General features: G+C 38.6%; 1 protein-coding gene across 1 annotated transcript in view; it reads left to right on the top strand.

Annotated features, from left to right (window-relative positions):
• The window catches only part of LOC137755874 (dnaJ homolog subfamily C member 14-like), a 42,948-nt gene that overhangs the window by 7,978 nt on the left and 15,131 nt on the right, over positions 1 to 19,839 (top strand).

Below are 19,839 nucleotides of genomic sequence, written 5' to 3'. Positions count from 1 at the left end.
ACAGTATTCATCCCAAGAATGTACTAAAGAATGACACTTGGCACTTTCTCTGTCTTACCACTGAGGACTTGATGACTGTGCTAAAGGAGAGCGAAAAATGTGACCTGAACAGTTAGGAAAGGCTTTGAGGATTTAAACTGGATGTTCAACCTCTGTGGGATACCAGTAGGTATTAAGAAAGATGGTGAATTCATGCATGAATATGGAATGGCTCATGCCATTGCAGAAAGGTTTCTTGAGTGTTCTGCTAAGTAGTTAGTTATTTAACTCTGAAGGGCATATTACTCCATCTGTCAAGATAATGTCTTCTCTTGGTGCCATCACAGCCCAAAGAAAAGCCAACGGGAAATTCAATCCTATCCTTAGGTACAGTGCTAGAATGCAGGGCGGGGGGCAAATGCTAGCGTTGTGGTAGACCAGGATATGAGTTGAGTTGATGTTAACAAAATTGGATTAGTGGTCTGGCTCTGCTACCTACCCCCTGGGACTTTGGCAAGCCTCACTGTACAAATGAGAAAGATGATAATAACTTTTTAGACTGGGATCCCTGGAGACAATCTGTGAGATGGGCAGTTGAATGCTGAAGGTTCACTGGGAAGTAACACCTGGAATTCATGCCTTTTAGGAAGTGAAAAAGCATTACCGGGCAGGAAGAGAAGCAACCTGCAATGTGCCTGTACGCCAGGAACTAAGATAATATGTAAATCAGCTGTACTTCAATAAGAAAAAGAGAAAATCTTGAATCCTCAGGCTGCCTCGAAAGCTCTGAGACTGCAGAAGTGAATCACTTCCCTCAGTTGAAGACTAGTGCTCCCCATTTGTTTGAAGACTGTACAGAGACCTCTGTCTTTCATGGCAACACCCCCTCCCCCTCAAAGTCTCCCTTCACGCCCCTTCATAGCCCTCATTAGTTGAGGTAGAATAACTAGGATCAAGTCATAAGATACCTGCCCAGGAAGTGGATACTGTAAGGGAGGAAAGGGCCTGTACCCTGAAGGAGCTAAGGATTTCGTTGGCAAGAGCACGGGGCGTACATGTGGGACTGACGCCCACAGTAGGTACTAAATCAGAGGAGCAGACTTAAGAGTGATCTGATTTTATGAAGAATTTGTATACATGGACATGTGGTAGTTAATGCCCTGGTGAGGACCAGAGGAGGTGACACGAATATCCTGATAGGATGCTCCTGAAAGCTTGGAGGAAGCTAAGGCCCACACTAAGTTAAACTGAGATACTAGAACTTCCATGGCACACAGTGGAAGGAGGGATCAAAACGCCCAGAGAAATGAGCATGTTGGAGGAAGGCCAACCGCATTCTAGAGGGTCTGAAAGACACTACAGTTCCCAAAGCAAGAAGGAATACACTGGAGAATTGGGCAAAAATATCATGGGAAAGCTGAGTGGTACTCTGCCTTCTGCAGGCCAGGGAAGAAGAGCAGGAGATGTTACACAACTGGGCTCCTTGATAGCAGTGGGATAATAGGATCGGATGTTGTAGGGTCCAGGTGGCTGCAGTTAATAGAGTGCAGTCAAGTGCACACAATTATTGTAATGAGTGTCAAGGTCTGAGCAGTAGCAGAGAGGCCTGTCCTGTGGGGAGCTATGAAAATGGTTACTAGGACACGGTATTCTTGGGGGCAAGATAGACAGGCAGCCACCAAGAACAATACCTATTTTATACAACAAATAAGTCAAGAATAGATGATCAGGAGGCTGAGGAAAGCTACCCCATATGATGCTAAATGGTCAGCATCCTTGCTCAGTTTCCAGATGTGAGCCAGTTCTTGGGCCCAGAATCTAATGGAGAATGGAGAAGAGGTGGGTCGAAATGAAGAAGGATTCTCGACACTGGCAAGAACATACCGTAGGGATTACCCGATCTTCCCCGGAGGGACCTACCACCATTTTCTCAGGTAAATGTATGCTGAGGAAAGAGAAATAGTACGTAGGCCTTTCAAGAACTGTTAGATTCTGGCTCCATGCTGACATTGATATTCTGGGATACAAAGTTATCCTGCCCCCCATTAGAGTGGGATATATGGGGTTCACATAATATGTGGAATCTTGACCCAGGCCTGGCTCGTAGTGGGTCTCCTAGGTTCTCATCATGGTTAAGAGCAGTATTTCCAAGTGGGAATACGCTGGCTTCAGAACCTGAAGATATCTAACAGGGATTGTGTTTCCTTTTTAGTGATAGAAGGTACCAGGTACAATGTTTCTTCTAGTGTGGAGAGAATATCCTAGCACAACCCAGACCACCAAATCCCTAATAACATTACTAATAGGGGAGCCCTTAGTGTTCATAGGGTTTACCTTCCATCCTCTGAAGCCCATTCTTACCAAGGCCCCCAATGTCATTGCCATTTTTTGTCCCTCTTTGATCAATTAACATTATATCAATAGAATGGACCAATGTAATATTCTGTGAAAAGGCCAGATAGACCAGGGCCATTTGGAGGGTGGAAGGGATGACAGGTGACAGTGTAAATGTATTCTGTGGTCAGTCAGTCCCAGGTGAGCAAGATCTGTTTCTGAACCTCTTTTCTGATAAAGAGGAAAAATAATGCATTTGCCAGATCAATAGCATGGATGCTCTTTGGAGGTGGCCACAGGCCTCATTCTGGAAGGAAGCAAAATCTTAGGTGTGGAAGCTCCCTGAGGTCAAGGGCAGTGCCGCAAGAGGAGCGCAGCTATGCGCAGCCAGAGCGAATACTCCCCTGTGGCTGCTGAGTGGGTGATGGGTCCTGACAAGGAGATCTGAGTGGGGACCACAGTAGCTTTTACAATAACTAATAATTCCCACAGTCTTAGTGAGAATAAGTTATGTAAAACCCAGAAAGCATTATTAAGATTTTAATATTACATTTAGTTACTGGATTGGAGGAGAAGAAATCTAAATCTATTAAGTAATTTATTTTTTGGAAAGTTCTATTATTCCTATCAGTAACTTTTTCCTTATTGAAGTGGATCAGAAACCCAGAGTGTTTAGCAAGATCTTCTGCGTATTTTTTTCCAGTTACTATATACTCTCAGTGTGTGTATTTTAAGTTAATTTGACCTTGTCACTTGAAAAGGGTTCTCACTTGGATCCTGGAATCTATATATAGATGTGAATAGCCTTGGCCATACACAGAATGCTGACACTTTCCAGCAGGGGGGAAGACTTACCAATAAGAATTCAACACAGAGGACCTGGCAGGCTTTTGCAGGTAGAAGGAGCAGCAACCTGAATTAAGGCTTGTCTGTAATAGTGTTCCAGCCAGGACTAAATGCGATAATACACATATTGATTGACCTCGCTCCTCCAGCCTCGCAGTTTGTATGGTGGTGTAGATTAGAACAAGTTGATTTCTTTGTTTCTGTCTTCTGTAGCGCAGACAGTTTCCCTTGGCCCTTGGGCAGCATTTCCGAGAGGCAGAAGAGCTCATCTTAAAGAAGTCTTATCATAGACTTTGCCTTGGTGAATAAAGAATAAAATCTCACTCTGTCCATCTTTCCCACATGCTTGGGATCTAAATGTTGGAGAAGCAACTCACAGTTTCCCTAGGTCTCAGTCCCACTGTTTTGAAATGAAGAAGTTGAACCCATGATAACTGTGGACACTTCCATCTCTGAAATTGTTCTCAAGGTCCTGAGATCATCTTTCTGTACTTAGATTATCCTAAAATTGACTTTCACTACCATTGGCCAATGCATCCCACATTCAATGGTGTTTGAAACAAAATCATAGTATTATTATTATTATTATTTTATAAAAGTAATACATGATTTTCAGAAATAAGCATCTCCAAACGTAGAGAATGGACTTGAGGACATGGGGAGGGGGAAGGGGAAGCTGGGACTAAATGAGAGAGTGGCATGGACATATATACACTACCAAATGTAAAATAGCTAGCTAGTGGGAAGCAGCCGCATAGCACAGGGAGATCAGCTCGGTGCTTTGTGAACACCTAGAGGGGTGGGATAGGGAGGGTGGAAGGGAGACGCAAGAGGGAAGAGATATGGGGATATATGTAAATGTATAGCTGATTCACTATATTATAAAGCAGAAACTAACACACCATTGTAAAGCAATTATACTCCAATAAAGATGTTTAAAAAAAAAAAAAAAGCGTCTCTAGGAATCCAAACACTTAAAAGTAATGGTTAAAGCACAAAATTACCAATTGAAACTAGGAACTAGGGAAGTGGTGTTCCTTTCCCCAAACTCATTTGTGAAAGGAAGCTGGAAAAAGCTACTGCAGACAGTTACCAGAATCTGTGACTTCCATGAGGCTGCATCTTTAGAGAGGGGATGAAAGGACATAGATGTAGACTTAAGACCAAATTCGAGACAAACCACCCATGGGCACAGTTATGAGATCTATGATATCTTAAGATCACTAATATAAGACTAAGTTCTGAGCTGAGAGCTTGGAAGAAACTGAGTAAAGACAGAGACTGCCAACTAGAGAGTAGGCGTAAGTGAAGAGTAAAAAGGAGATATTCTCCCCTCCACATGTAGCCGCAAACCACAATCCCAAACACAAGTAAACAACTCACGCTAAGAAAAAATACAAAATGTCAATAACCAGAACATAAATGTTCTCTAGATGATATTAAACAAATAAAACATTCTGAGAAATTTCTATAAATGTTCACATAATCAAGGAGTTAAGTGTATAGTGAGTATCAACGGAAAAGAAAAAAACACAGGCATGAAACAAGAACAGGCAGAAAAATTAGAAATGTAGTTACTGAAGTACATATTTTTTTAAAAAGTAGTTAAACTCTAGACTGAACACAGGCATAAAACTAGTCAACTGAGAGGTAGTACTAAGGGAATTATGTAGAATATGTGGAGAGACAGAGATTTTCAAAAATACATAATGCATACTTAAGAGGCATGGGGCACAAATTTTGAGACACCAACATATATATAAAAGAATTTTAATAATAAAAGGATAGAGGAGCTTCCCAAGAAACCATATTTGGAGACATAATGGGTAAGGATTTTCCATATTAAAATAAGATGAGTTTCAGACTGAAATTGCAGTCTGTATGATGAGAAGGATGAAGAAAAATAATCTGTAGACACAATGCAGTGAAACTGCAGACCACCAAGGAAAGAGGGCCTGTTGAAAAGCTACCAGAAAACTGAATGAAAAGAGAGGGAATTGGCTCTCTTCTTAATGGAGATGGAGGGGGTCTTGGTCTATTTGTGGTATTTAATTATGTTTTCCATAAATAGGTAAAACTATACTATACTGTTTAGAGGTATAATACCCCCTGGTAAAACTCCTCTAATTTAAAAAAAACTCAAAACATGACAATCCTAAATGTCAAGATACTGGTTACTTCTCGAGAGAAGAGAAGAGACTGTGATTGGGACCGGACACATCATTAGCTTCTAAGATGCTGGTGATATTTTATGGGTTGGCTGAGATAGTAGTTATATGGGTGCTTACCTTCCTTAAACAAGGTATAAATATTTAATGCACCTTTCTGAATGTGTGATATATCTGAAATATTTTAAATGTGGAAATTTTAAAAATTCCTACCAGAAATGGCAGATTTCTAACTAAAAACAAAAAAAGTAGACTGACAGTTTTCTCAACAGTATAATAAAGGGCAGAAGACAATGTAGTATCTTCATAGTTTGAAGGAAACATGATCGATAACTCAGAATTTTATACCCATATACTATAACTTATCATTTAAAAAATAAGGGGTAAAATGAAGACATTTTCAAATAGACAAAGATTAAGAAAGTTAACCATTCGTTCATAATCTCTCTCTGAAAGATATTTTAAAAGTAATACTTCAGCATGAAGGAAAGGAAATGCTGAGGAAAAAAAGCAAGAATGCAAGAAATAACAGTGACAGTGACATAAATAAAATAGAATCATAAATTTGGTTAACTGGTAAAAATTACTATTTTCATTAAAAATTAGCAATACAGTCTCTAGACACCTAGCAAGATGCAGGGAGGCGAGATACTTGATTTAAATGTAATTAAAGTGTGTTCAAGTTCTTACCTTTTCAGAAGTTAGCTACAGATACTCAATAACTTTAGACTTTGTTAGGAAAATTATAGTTAATTATGTATTTTAAAATAATAAATATTTATTATAGAAAATTTGGAAAATAAAGAATGGATCAATATAGAAATGAAAATCTCATATAACATTGTCACCCAGAGAGACAAAAAATATCAATATTTGATATAATTCCTTAACATATATATGTAATTTCCTTATGTATGTATGTAATCCCTTCATATATATTTGTGAAGGGATTACATAATATATATATATATGAGTGTGTGTGTATATATATATATATTTATATATATAGAGAGAGGGAGATCTCCACAAAATTGTACAATGTTGTTATACTGCACACACATGGTCCAAATGTCAGCTGCATCCCGCCCTGCCATCACTCATATCTGTGAAGCTGCCCAAATTCCAATAGCAGGGCTGACTGTCATTTGAAGTCCTCTACTATTCCTGCCCTTTCCCCAGTTTTCAATGTCTCTCTCCCTCTCTGTTCTCTCTTTCTCCATCTCTCCCCCTCTGTTCTCTCTTTCTCCATCTCTCCCCCTCTGTTCTCTCTCTCTCTGCTCTTCTCTCCATTACCTGTGTTACAACCTCATCCCTCCTTATGTTTCATGCAGCCCGATGCCACTGTCACTCAGGTTCCCTCAGGATTGACCTTTTTCACGCCAACAACTTAAAAGTGTATTTTTCCAGTAAATGTATTGACTTTCCTAACAATATAGTCTCACTTCCTTACATTATTTGGTATCCCTTTCAGCACCCATTTTTTAAAAAACTGAATATGTTAAGGAGAATAATACTTGAAATTATGATTTTTGTTATTGGCCACACGATATTAAATAAATATGCAGTATTTGCTTATATTCCTCACCAGTATACAGAGGTCTTATTACAGTTCCTTAGGACATGTTGACTCTGATATGTCCTTAGAAGAAACATTAGGAATGTTCATTTCTCTCATCCAGTGACCTCACTTCTCAGGCTTTGTCATGTATCGAATATTTTCTTTTCCAAGTAAGGATTGGTAAGCATCTAATCTAGCAGTGAGTAAACATATATCTCCACTTCTTAAAAGCGGTTAGCCCCATGATAAAAATGAGCAGCTCTCTAACAGGCCATACACCTGAGGAAATCATGTATATGAAGTATTAAAAATAATTAATAAAATCTCCCATTTCCACTTGAAATGCTAGAGTTCACTTCAAGAAGGAGTTCTGTTATCATCTCGTAAGTCTTAAAAGTCCCCAGTACATACATTATTGTCAGTGCACACCTTCAAACTCACCTAAACTTATGTGCTATACTAGGTTTATAAGAAATATGAGTCCTGTCTCTGAGCAGTTTAATATGAAGAATAAATCTGAAGTAGATTTATCCAGAACCTCACAACTAGTACATCTACTCCTAGGGGGGAAAAAGAAAAACAGGCATAAGTTAGTTTTTATGAGCCTTGTGGCCAAGATTTCATTTTATGTTTCATCCAAAAGGGATGATAAACAGTCTTGTCAACAAGTTGGTACTTGTTAGCACTTTAGGAACTTTACGTAAACTCCGATTGTATAATGTTGGCAAAGCTTTAAAAAATTATTCGTTTCAAGAAGCATTTGGCTTGTTACTAATAAACAGATTGGCTTTCCAATGTAGGGTACAAATACTAGAGTTGATTAACTGCTCTCTGCTTTTGTTCTCTCCTAAACTTTTCCCCCCCAGTCAGATTACCATGGAAGTTGTAATAAAATGTGTAGCTGGTGCTTCATTCACATTTCAGTATGATTTTGTTACTATTCAAGCCAGTGAATAGAAAACAGATTTACATCATGATAAGAGCCCAGGCAGATGCAATCCAGAATGTTAACTACTTGTCATACATGGAGATGTATTTTCTCTCCCTTGGGAAAAGGAGTTCTCATTTCTCCTTACTGTAGAGCAGTAACATTTTTTGTCTTTCAGCAAAAGCTACAAGGCATTCATGGGAATGATGTCTTTTCTCAGAATAGAGTATTACAGCTTATAGTTTCTCTCACGGGCTTTATCTCTGCCTTTAGACTATGTGACAGAGATTCTCTCTGGCAAGGAGTCTGGATAGTGAAGAGAAATTAAATCATGCAGGTGCAATCTCCTTTTTCCTATCACAGCCCACAGGGACCCCGTATCAAAGCACTGGGTACCCTTAGTAGAATTCCCTGGTGAGCAAGGGGGTAAGCTACTAAAAGTGCCAGAGGCCGAGAGATAAAATACACACACACACACACACACACACACACACACACAAACAAACAAAACACTAGCAGATGGAGTTTTATCAGTCAGCCTTAATAGAATCCACACACCGGAACTCTGTTCCCCAAAGTCAATTTTCAACCCAGATGACAGTTTGGAGCATGCCCAGGAGGTACTCTTGCTGACAACCTGGGAGCTCTCATTCTCTGTTCTCCGTGTTAACTCCCCTCAGTGACAACCAGTGAGAGGCAAGAAAACTTTTAAAGAAGTTACGAAAATATTTTCAAGTGGGTAATGGGGACTAGTATCAGGGTTCTGTATTTTTTTTTGTGCTACTACTGACAAATTTACCTTTCCAGTTTTGCAGCCAAGTGAACTGACTGCTTATGTAAGTGTCGTTGATGGTGTGGCACTGTTGACTTCTCCTGAAAGGTGAACTGTGAAGCAATTTGGAAGGGCAGAAAAATCATTGTGCTAGAAATCTGGATGGATGAGCCATACAGCTTCTCTGGAATGTAGTTTTCTTACCTGCAAAACATAAGGATCAGATACACTTTGCTCATTCTAGCTATAATTCTTAGATTCCATGACTCAAATGCATGGTCTGTGTGTAGAAGGGGCATGGAGTAGGAGAGCATGAAAGAAAAGGAACAGAGACCTTAGAGGCAGCGAAGTTTATCTTGGATATCTTCAAATCCTGGTTCCACTACATGTTAGTCAGATGGACGCAACCCCTTAATCTCCTTGAACGTGTTTCTCCATTTGTAGAGAGGAGATAACAGTGCATACCCCCAAGGTATTGTTAGTGTTAAATATAAAAATATAAATAAAGAAAAAGCTTGACCACTTACTGGCCCAGAATATGCAAACTAAAAATGGCAATTGTATTCCTTTCGGTATCTAAGTTTTTCACATAGAAGTTTGAAAACCATTCATTTATGTATGACAAAGAAATAAAAGAGTAGTACACTTTAGTTGAAAGAATTCTGGATTAAAATTAGAAATTCTGGATTTAAATCCTGCTGTGTGGATGACAATAAAAATACAACATACCAAAACTTGTGGAATGGAACTAAAGATGTTCTTTAGAGTGTAATTCATAGTATATGTATACTTTTTTTTAAAGAAAGGCTAAAAATTAATTATCTGAGACTCAAAATCAAGATGTTAGGAAAAAGATAGCTTAATAAACCTAAAGAAAATAGAAAAAATGAAACAATCAATGTGGGAGTAGAAATTAATGAAGGAGAAAACAAATACACAATAGACTAGGCAAAAATTTCTTAAATAGGACCAAAAAAGTACTAATCATAAAATAATTGATTGATAGAAGAAAACCTATTAAAATTAAGACCTTTACTTGTCAAATATATGTTTGAAAATAAAAAGGCAAGTCACAGGGTGGAGAGAGATATTTGCAATACATAATTTCATCAAAAGATTCACATCCACAATATATAAAGATGCTAGACAAATCAATAAGAAAGTTCAGTAGAAAAAAATAGGCAATGGTCTTGAAGAAGCAATTCACAAAGGGGTTATCCATATGGCCAATAAATATATCTAAAGGTACTCAACTTCATGAGTCATCATGAATATGCAAATTAAAACTACAAAGAAGTACCATAGCAGACTCACCATAATTGCTAAAATGAACATTTTAAGTGTTAACAAGAATGTGAAACAATTAGAACTCTCACTTCTGGTAGAAGTGTAAATTGGAACAATCATTTTAGGAATCTGTTTGGCAATACCTACTAAAGCTGAGTATATGTGTGTATCCCAGGACCCAACATCTCCACACCTAGTTACATACCCAGGAGATAAACACATGTTCATGAACATTCATTGTAGCACTATTTGTAACAGCCTCAAACTGCAAAAAATCTAAATGTCCATCAGCAGTAAGGCAGATAAATAAATGGTGATATATTTAGAGTATGAGACAACAAGCATAGTGAACAAACTTGCATGTACAACATGTATGAATCTCACACACGTGATGATGAGTGAAAGAAACTGGTCTTAAAAAAAATACTATATCATTTCATTTATATGAAGTTCAAAAGTAAGGAAAAGTAATCTATGATACTAGTTGTTAGAATAATGGTTAATTGGTGGAAAAGTATTTGCTGAGAAAGGCTTCTGGGGTGCAGGTGTTTTTTTAATTTTTTTGATTTGGGTGAGAGTCACATAAATATATTCAATCTGTGAAATTCATCCAGCTAGATACTTAATGATGGGTGGGCATTTTTGTATGCTTGTTATACTCCAATAAAAGGTTTCCTTATAAAAATATTGGCTCTGTGACTTTTTAGCTTTTTGTTCTTTGTAAAATCACTTATAGTCTATATCTTATTTCTCCTATTTCTGAAATAGAGGTGGATGAATAACTATTTCACAGCATATAAAATAGAATTTTGTCTCTGTTTCTCTTTAAAGTACAGCGTGGTCAATTGGTCAGCATGTTCTAGGTTCTGGGGATGCAATGGTGAACCAGATAGTTTCCCTGCCTTGATTGAAGTTGCATTTTGTTTGATTATTTGTAGATATGAGGACAAGGATCCCATTTGATCCAACCTGAATTCAACCTTCTCTTTTAACTTCCATACAAAGCATCGCTAAGAAAGTGGCAAAAAGCAGTAAAATTCATACCCGACAAAGATAAAATGACATGAATTTCACCCTTTCCCCGCTTTGTCCCTTCACTGTGATATAGAGAGTATGTATAAGGTAGCCAGGACAAAGTTGAGAGCAAAAGATCTTGAGGTTAAATAATGAAGATGAAAGTTACCAGGGTAGTGTAGTTAAAAATCTTGGTGATGTTGAAAGCACTAGTGTTCTTCAAGCCTAATCTTTGTAGAGTTTTACTTTCCTCCTTGTCTTTTAGTTCACCATTCAGCCCTGATCGAACTTTCAAATGCAGTTACTTGCACATACTCACCTAAGATGCAGCTTACAGGGACCTTCCTGGTGACTTTCCTGGCCCAGTGCTTTCAGGACACATCTTTACCTGCCCATGGCTTGAACCTAAAGAGAAACTGCTAAATTATTACATTCCCAAGGCCACTTCCTACAGGGTTTGGGGGTCTCAACAGGAATCTCTACACCCTGATGGTGAACTACCTAGCAATGATATTAGGACACCATGGTGCATGCATAAAGAAGTGAAGAGAAAATAATTATTTCCTTAATACCTGGGCAATTGACCCAACTGCCAAAGCATGTGCATTCTCTTTAACCTGAGAGTTGGTCTAGCTTCTCTTCCAGTTCCCCAAGAAACAGTGAAATATTCAGAAACTTTTGAGTACCATTCAGCATTCAGGGCAGGTGAAAAGGGAAGATGGCTGGGGGGAGAAAACTGAAAACTCTTGAGCTCAGTAATGCTAAATTACTGTGGCTCATTAGGAATTATCAAAAGCCTTCTTTAGTAGAAACGATTTAACTTCACACAGAACAGACTGTGTTTTTCTAATATAACTCTCACATTGTGAAATGAAGACATGAGGGGGGAGTCTGGCTTATTTCACTCAGTACAAATATTCTGGGATTCATCCACGTTGTTTTGTGTGGAGTCCATTCATTTTTATCACTGATTAGTATTCCATTGTATGGATATACAACAAGTATTCTGTTGATGGGTATTTGAGCTGTCCAGGTTTCAGCGGTTACAAATAAGGTTGCTATGAACATTTGGATATAAACATTCTTTGTATACATGATTTTTATTTTTATTGTGTAAATATATAGTAGTAAAATATTCGAGGCATATGGTTTGTTTACCATTTTAAAAAACTGCAAACTGTTTTACAAAGTGGTCGTACAATTTTGGTCATAGAATTTTACTTTGCATCTGTGTATAAGAGTTCCAGTGGACTCTACATACTTGTCAATGCTTGTTATTGTCTGTTCTTTTTTCACGTCAGCCATTCTAATATGTGTATTGGATTGTGTTGTACTAGCTCTTTGTGGTTTTAATTTGCATTTCCCTAATGACTAGTGATGTTGGGTGTCTTTTCATATGCTTATTTGCCATCTGTTTATCTTCGGTGAATTGTCTGCTCAGATCTTTTGCCCACTTCTGGGGGTTATTTGTATACTTGTAGAGTGCATAGTAAGGTACATAGAAGGCTCTGGAAAAGAAGCGAAGAAAACTTAGGTGTGAACAATATTGTATGCCAGAGATATCTAGCACCAGCTTCTTTTATTCAGGCTAACATAGTCTTACTTTACCCCTTTCTTCTCCAAATGCATTTGATAGATTTCATGATGTACATGCCAGCATTACTTCCTTGGTCTTTTCTTGAGATGAGTTCAAGCCTGGGACCTTTTCTGTGGAACAATGTTGAGTAGAGAGAAAAGCTTCTGTTGAACAGGACTAAGTTCAAATGTTGGTTCTATTCCATGCTAGTTGAGTCACTGTGGGGAAATCCCTTATGTCTCTGAGTCTTAGTTTCTATCTGGACAACTGTGGGGGGGGGGGGGTCAATGTGGAGGTGACGGCATCCGCTTTACAGAACTATCATGAGGATCAAAAGGAGCTAAGGAAAGGAAGCATCCAAGACTGTGTTGAACTTGTGTTGTTTTAAATTTCTTTGTCTTTTTTTTTTCCTCTGTAACTTGAGTTGGAGACAAGCAGAGATGTGTATAGGGCTTGAGAAAACAAGTACATGATATTCTTCAGGGTACTGTTTTAAACACTCCTTAAGTAGATACCTTTATAATTATACAGGTAGGAGTGAAAGTTCTGCCACCTAGAAGTATAGGATGCTGGTGAGCTAAAGGTACCTGGCGCTACGCACCAGAGTTTGTATAAATCAGCCCAGGGAATACATAAGATGAAGAATCTTCTTTCAGGTACCCGAAGCCTCACTAGGGACACAATATATCCCCATAATTCTTCTTTATTATTTCAAGTTACATGAAATGTTTACTTGGAAACAGAGGACCTCCTCTGGCTAATGCTGAGTGATGTTGATGTTTTTATGAAACAAGGAGTGATATTGTTAGATGGGGAGTAGACTGGGGAATTGGGATTTGAGGATCCTTGATAGTGCTAAATATTTTTAATGCATTTAAACCTGATCCAAAGTCCCTTGTGGCCAATTGTATTATTTGTTCATAAGTATTTATTCATTCCTTAGGCTTGCTTTCTCTTGATTGGAATACCCTTCTGTGTGGCCTTTTCTAACACTAAATATGTCATTTTAAGTCTCCAATTCTTCAACACTGAGTGGGTGTCCAACAATTCAGTTCTGACACTGATTACCATAGTCAGTGCAGACCCTATGGGTTAAGGGCTCTGTCCCACAAGACTGCCCCACTTCAGATGTCAGCTGCAAATGGCGGCCCCGGTGACCCACACTTCTGCCTGCTGACTACCAGTTCAGGGGTTCCAACAGCCTGCTCGCTCAGGTTCCATAATTTGCTAGAATGATTCACAGAACTCAGGAAAGCACTTCACTTAAGCAACCGGTTTATTACAAAGGATACAATTCAAGAACAGCCAAATGGAAGAGATGGGTAGGGAAAGGTGGGAGGGCAGAGGTGCAGAACTTCCGTGCTCTCTCCAGGCACACCACCATCCCAGCTCATCAATGGTTCCACCAACCAGGAAGCTCCTTGAACCCATCAAGGCGTTCTTATGGGGCTTTTATCACATGGGCACACTTGGTTAAATCCTAAGACATCTGTGATTGAACCCAACTGCCATCCCCTTGTCCCTCCCTGGAGGGGGGGGTCGGGCTGAAAGTTCTCATTCTGTATTCACATGGCTGATTTTTCTGGTGACCAGTCCCCATCCTAAAGCTACCTAGGACCTCTGTCCCTGTGATTCATTTCATTAGCATACAAAAACCCCCAGTAAAATCCAAGAGTTCGGGGAGCTCTGTGACAACAACCAGGGACAAGGACAAAATATCAATATCTATATCTATATATATATATTTACTGTACCACACCTTCCAGGCTCCATTGACTCTGGGCTTGGTTATCTGACTTGCATGGAACAATGAACTGTGGGCAGCTTGGCAGCTCCAGGTGAAGGATGTAAGAGGAATTCCATGTTTTTGCTCATCCTCTTGAACTTCTGCACTCGGTCGCCAGAACAGCACACCCCAAATAGTGGCTGCTCCTTGAGCCTGGTTCCCAGAATAAAGACTAACAGAGCAGACCTGAACCCAAACGTGGCACCAAGCCCATCCAAGCCCTGTTGGACGCAGCAGAGCAACACCCAATCCACAGACCCACGAGTAAGAAAGACAGGTTTGTGTTATAAGCTGCTGAGATCCTGAGTTTGCTTGCTGCCACAGCAAAAACTGACAAATGTATACATCAACATGCATTATTTCATGTTTATCCTTTGCTTACTGCTGGATTTTAAACACAGTTGTACATGTTCGAAATAAATCATATTTCACTAAATTCAGAATTGCCATCCATTGAATATTTATTTATTTTTAACATCTTTATTGGAGTATAATTGCTTTACATTGTTGTGTTAGTTGCTGTTGTATAAAAAAGTGAATCAGCTATACTTATACATATATGCCCATATCCCCTCCCTCTTGCGTCTCCCTCCCACCCTCCCTATCCCACCCCTCTAGGTGGTCACAAAGCACCGAGCTGATCTCCCTGTGCTATGTGGCTGCTTCCCACTAGCTACCTATTTTACATTTGGTAGTGTATATATGTCCATGCCACTCTCTCACTTCGTCCCAGCTTACCCTTCCCGCTCCCCGTGTCCTCAAATCCATTCTCTACATCTGTGTCTTTATTCCTGTCCTGTGCCTAGGTTCTACAGAACCATTTTTTCTTTTTAGATTCCATATATATATGTTAGCATACGGTATTTGTTTTTCTCTTTCTGACTTACTTCACTCTGTATGACAGACTCTAAGTCCATCCACCTCACTACAGATAACTCAATTTCGTTTCTTTTTATGGCTGAGTAATATTCCATTGTATATATGTGCCACATCTTCTTTATCCATTCATCTGTCGATGGACACTTAGGTTGCTTCCATGTCCTGGCTATTGTAAATAGTGCTGCAATGAACATTGTGGTACATGACTCTCTTTGATTTATGGTTTTCTCGGTATATGCCAAATAGTGGGATTGCTGGGTCATATGGTAGTTCTATTTTTAGTTTTTTAAGGAACCTCCATACTGTTCTCCATAGTGGCTGTATCAATTTACATTCCCACCAACAGTGCAAGAGGGTTCCCTTTTCTCCACACCGTCTCCAGCATTTATTGTTTGTAGATTTTTTGATGATGGCCATTCTGACCGGTGTGAGGTGATACCTCATTGTAGTTTTGATTTGCATTTCTCTAATGATTAGTGATGTTGAGCATCCTTTCATGTGTTTCTTGGCAATCTGTATATCTTCTTTGGAGAAATCTCTATTTAGGTCTTCTGCCCATTTTTGGACTGGGTTGTTTGTTTTTTAATATTGAGCTGCATGAGCTGCTTGTATATTTTGGAGATTAATCCTGTGTCAGTTGCTTCATTTGCAAATATTTTCTCCCATTCTGAGGGCTCTTTTCATCTTCTTTATGGTTTCCTTTGCTGTGCATAAGCTTTTAAGTTTCATTAGATCCCATTTGTTTATTTTTGGTTTTATTTCCATTTCTCTAGAAGGTGGGTCAAAAAGGATCTTGCTGTAATTAATATCTTAGAGTGTTCTGCCTATGTTTTCCTCTAAGAGTTTGATGGTGTCTGCCCTTACATTTAGGTCTTTAATCCATTTCAAGTTTATTTTTGTGTATGGTGTTAGGGAGTGTTCTAACTTCATTCTTTTACACGTAGCTGTCCAGTTTTCCCAGCACCACTTACTGAAGAGACTGTCTTTTCTCCATTGTATATTCTTGCCTCCTTTATCAAAGATAAGGTGACCATAAGTGCGTGGGTTTATCTCTGGGCTTTCTATCCTGTTTCGTTGATCTAGATTTCTGTATCTGTGCCAGTACCATACTGTCTTGACTACTGTAGCTTTGTAGTATAGTCTGAAGTCAGGGAGCCTGATTCCTCCAGCTCTGTTTTTCTTTCTCAAGATTGCTTTGGCTATTCGGGGTCTTTTGTGTTTCCATATAAATTGTGAAATTTTTTGTTCTAGTTCTGTGAAAAATGCCATTGTAGTTTGATAGGGATTGCATTGAATCTGTAGTTTGCTTTGGTTACTAAGTCATTTTCACAATGTTGATTCTTCCAATCCAAGAACATGATATTTCTCTCCATCTCTTTGTATCATCTTTAATTTCTTTCATCAGTGTCTTAGAGTTTTCTGCATACAGGTCTTTTGTCTCCTTAGGTAGGTTTATTCCTAGGTATTTTATTCTTTTTGTTGCAATGGTGAATGGGAGTGTTTCCTTAATTTCTCTTTCAGATTTTTTATCATTAGTGTATAGGAATGCAAGAGATTGCTGTGCATTAATTTTGTATCCTGCTACTTTACCAAATTCATAGATTAGCTCTAGTAGTTTTCTGGTAACATCTTTAGGATTCTCTATGTATAGTATCATGTCATCTGCAAACTGTGACAGTTTTACTTCTTCTTTTCTGATTTGGATTCCTTTTATTTCTTTTTCTTCTCTAATTGCTGTGGCTAAACCTTCCAAAACTATGTTGAATAATAGTGGTGAGAGTGGGCAACCTTGTCTTGTTCCTGATCTTAGTGGAAATGGTTTCAGTTTTTCACCATTGACAACGATGTTGGCTGTGGGTTTGTCATATATGGCCTTTATTATGTTGAGGAAAGTTCCCTCTATGCCTACTTTCTGGAGAGTTTTCATCATAAATGGGTGTTGAATTTTGTCGAAAGCTATTTCTGCATCTATTGAGATGATCATATGGTTTTTATCCTTCAATTTGTTAATATGGTGTGTCACATTGATTGATTTGCATATATTGAAGAATCCTTGCATCCCTGGGATAAACCCCACTTGATCATGGTGTATGATCCTTTTAATGTGCTGTTGGATTCTGTTTGCTAGTATTTTGTTGAGGATTTTTTGCATCTATGTTCATCAGTGATATTGGCCTGTAGTTTTCTTTTTTTGTGACATCTTTGTCTGGTTTTGGTATCAGGGTGATGGTGGCCTTGTAGAATGAGTTTGGGAGTGTTCCTCCCTCTGATATATTTTGGAAGAGTTTGAGAAGGATAGGTGTTAACTCTTCTCTAAATGTTTGATGGAATTTGCCTGTGAAGCCATCTGATCCTGGGCTTTTGTTTGTTGGAAGATTTTTAATCACAGTTTCAATTTCAGTGCTTGTGGTTGGTCTGTTTATATTTTCTGTGTCTTCCTTGTTCAGTCTTGTAAGGTTGTGCTTTTCTAAGAATTTGTCTGTTTCTTCCAGGTTGTCCATTTTATTGGCATATAGTTGCTTGTAGTAATCTCTCATGATCCTCTGTATTTCTGCAGTGTCAGTGGTTACTTCTCCTTTTTCATTTCTAATTCTGTTGATTTGAGTCTTCTCCCTTTTTTTCTTGATGAGTCTGGCTAATGGATTGTCAATTTTGTTTATCTTCTCAAAGAACCAGCTTTTAGTTTTATTGATCTTTGCTATCATTTCCTTCATTTCTTTTTCATTTACTTCTGATCTGATCTTTATGATTTCTTTCCTTCTGCTAACTTTGGGGTTTTGTTCTTCTTTTTCTAATTGGTTTAGGTGTAAGGTTAGGTTGTTTATTTGAGATTTTTCTTGTTTCTTGAGGTAGGATTTTAGTGATATAAAGTTCCCTCTTAGAACTGCTTTTGTTGCATCCCATAGGTTTTGGGCCATCGTGTTTTCATTGTCATTTGTTTCTAGGTATTTTTTGATTTCCTCTTTGATTTCTTCAGTGATTTCTTGGTTATTCAGTCATGTATTGTTTAGCCTCCAAATGTTTGTATTTTTTAGTTTTTTTCCTGTAATTGATATCTAGTCTCATAGTGTTGTGGTCAGAAAAGATACTTGATACGATTTCAATCTTCTTAAATTTACCAAGGCTTGATTTCTGACCCAAGATATGATCTATCCTGGAGAATGTTCCATGAGCACTTGAGAAGAAAGTGTATTCTGTTGTTTTTGGATGGGATGTCCTATAAATAAAGTGCATCTTGTTTAATGTATCATTTAAAGCTTGTGTTTTCTTATTTATTTTCATTTTAGTTGATCTGTCCATTGGTGAAAGTAGGGTGTTAAAGTCCCCTACTATGATTGTGTTACTGTCGATTTCCCCTTTTCTGGCTGTTAGCATTTGCCTTATGTATTGATGTGCTCCTATGTTGGGTGCATAAATATTTACAATTGTTATATCTTCTTGGATTGATACCTTGATCATCTTGTAGTGTCCTTCTTTGTCTCTTGTAATAGTCTTTATTGTACAGTCTATTTTGTCTGATATGAGAATTGCTACTCCAGCTTTCTTTTGATTTCTAGTTGCAAGGAATATCTTTTTCCATCCCCTCACTTTCAGTCTGTATGTGTCCCTAGGTCTGAAGTGGGTCTCTTGTAGACAGCATATATACGGGTCTTGTTTTTGTATCCATTCAGCCAGTCTGTGTCTTTTGGTGGGAGCATTTAATCCATTTACATTTAAGGTAATTATCAATATGTATGTTCCTATTACCATTTTCTTAATTGTTTTGGGTTTGTTATTGTAGGTCTTTTCCTTCTCTTGTGTTTCCTGCCTAGAGAATTTCCTTTAGCATTTGTTGTAAAGCTGGTTTGGTGGTGCTGAATTCTCTTAGCTTTTGCTTGTCTGTAAAGGTTTTAATTTCTCTGTCAAGTTGAATGAGATCCTTGCTGGGTAGAGTAATCTTGGTTGTAGGTTTTTCCCTTTCATCACTTAAGTATGTCCTGCCACTCCCTTCCTCAGAATTGCCATCCATTTAGATTTTTCTTTGCATCTTGGGTTTTAAGCTGAATTTTAAAAGGCTTCATTGTCACTTTCTCCTATGGTTTCAGGCCCTCTTATATCCACAAAGGCCTGGACATTAAAGGAAAAAATAAGTAGGTTACCTGTGGGGCGAAATCCAATGCAGACTCTGCAAAATCCAATATGTCTGAAAAATATGTTCCTTGAGCCTCTCAGTCCTAATGCCACTGGCTTCCTCCATCCCCGGTTGATAGTACATTATGTTCAGGGACTCATCAAAAATGCAGCCAGCCTGCAATTCAGACCCGCTTGCACGGAGGCGAGGTTCCCAGTGGGTGATGCCTCACAGAACTTAGTTATCTCTTGACTAAGAATGGCTAGTTAGGAATGACAGCTCTAAGAAGGAAAATGCATGCTGAAGAAATATAGATGAGAAAGGGGCAAGAAGAAAAAGGGGGAAAAAAAGAAAAAAACTCCTGAAAAAAAACCAACAACTGAAGTTTGCCCTGTAGAAATTCAGCTGTGTGTGTGTGTGTGTGTGTGCAGTAAAACACTTCAAAGCCCAGAAAATCAAAGCAGAGAAGGTGTTAGCCTACAGTGAGAGATGATCACCCAGCTCCACTGCCTTGGTGCTGGGCAGGCGCTGGCTTGGACTAAAGAAGGGGTGAGAATTAACTAGAGCTGCTTCTGAAAGCCTTCCTTGGAACTGCCTGTTT

Source organism: Eschrichtius robustus, chromosome 21 (genome assembly GCF_028021215.1).
Source record: "Eschrichtius robustus isolate mEscRob2 chromosome 21, mEscRob2.pri, whole genome shotgun sequence".
Classification (NCBI taxonomy): Eukaryota; Metazoa; Chordata; class Mammalia; order Artiodactyla; family Eschrichtiidae; genus Eschrichtius; species Eschrichtius robustus.
Note: the sequence above shows the minus strand (reverse complement) of the source record. Positions and strands in the feature narration are given on the sequence as shown.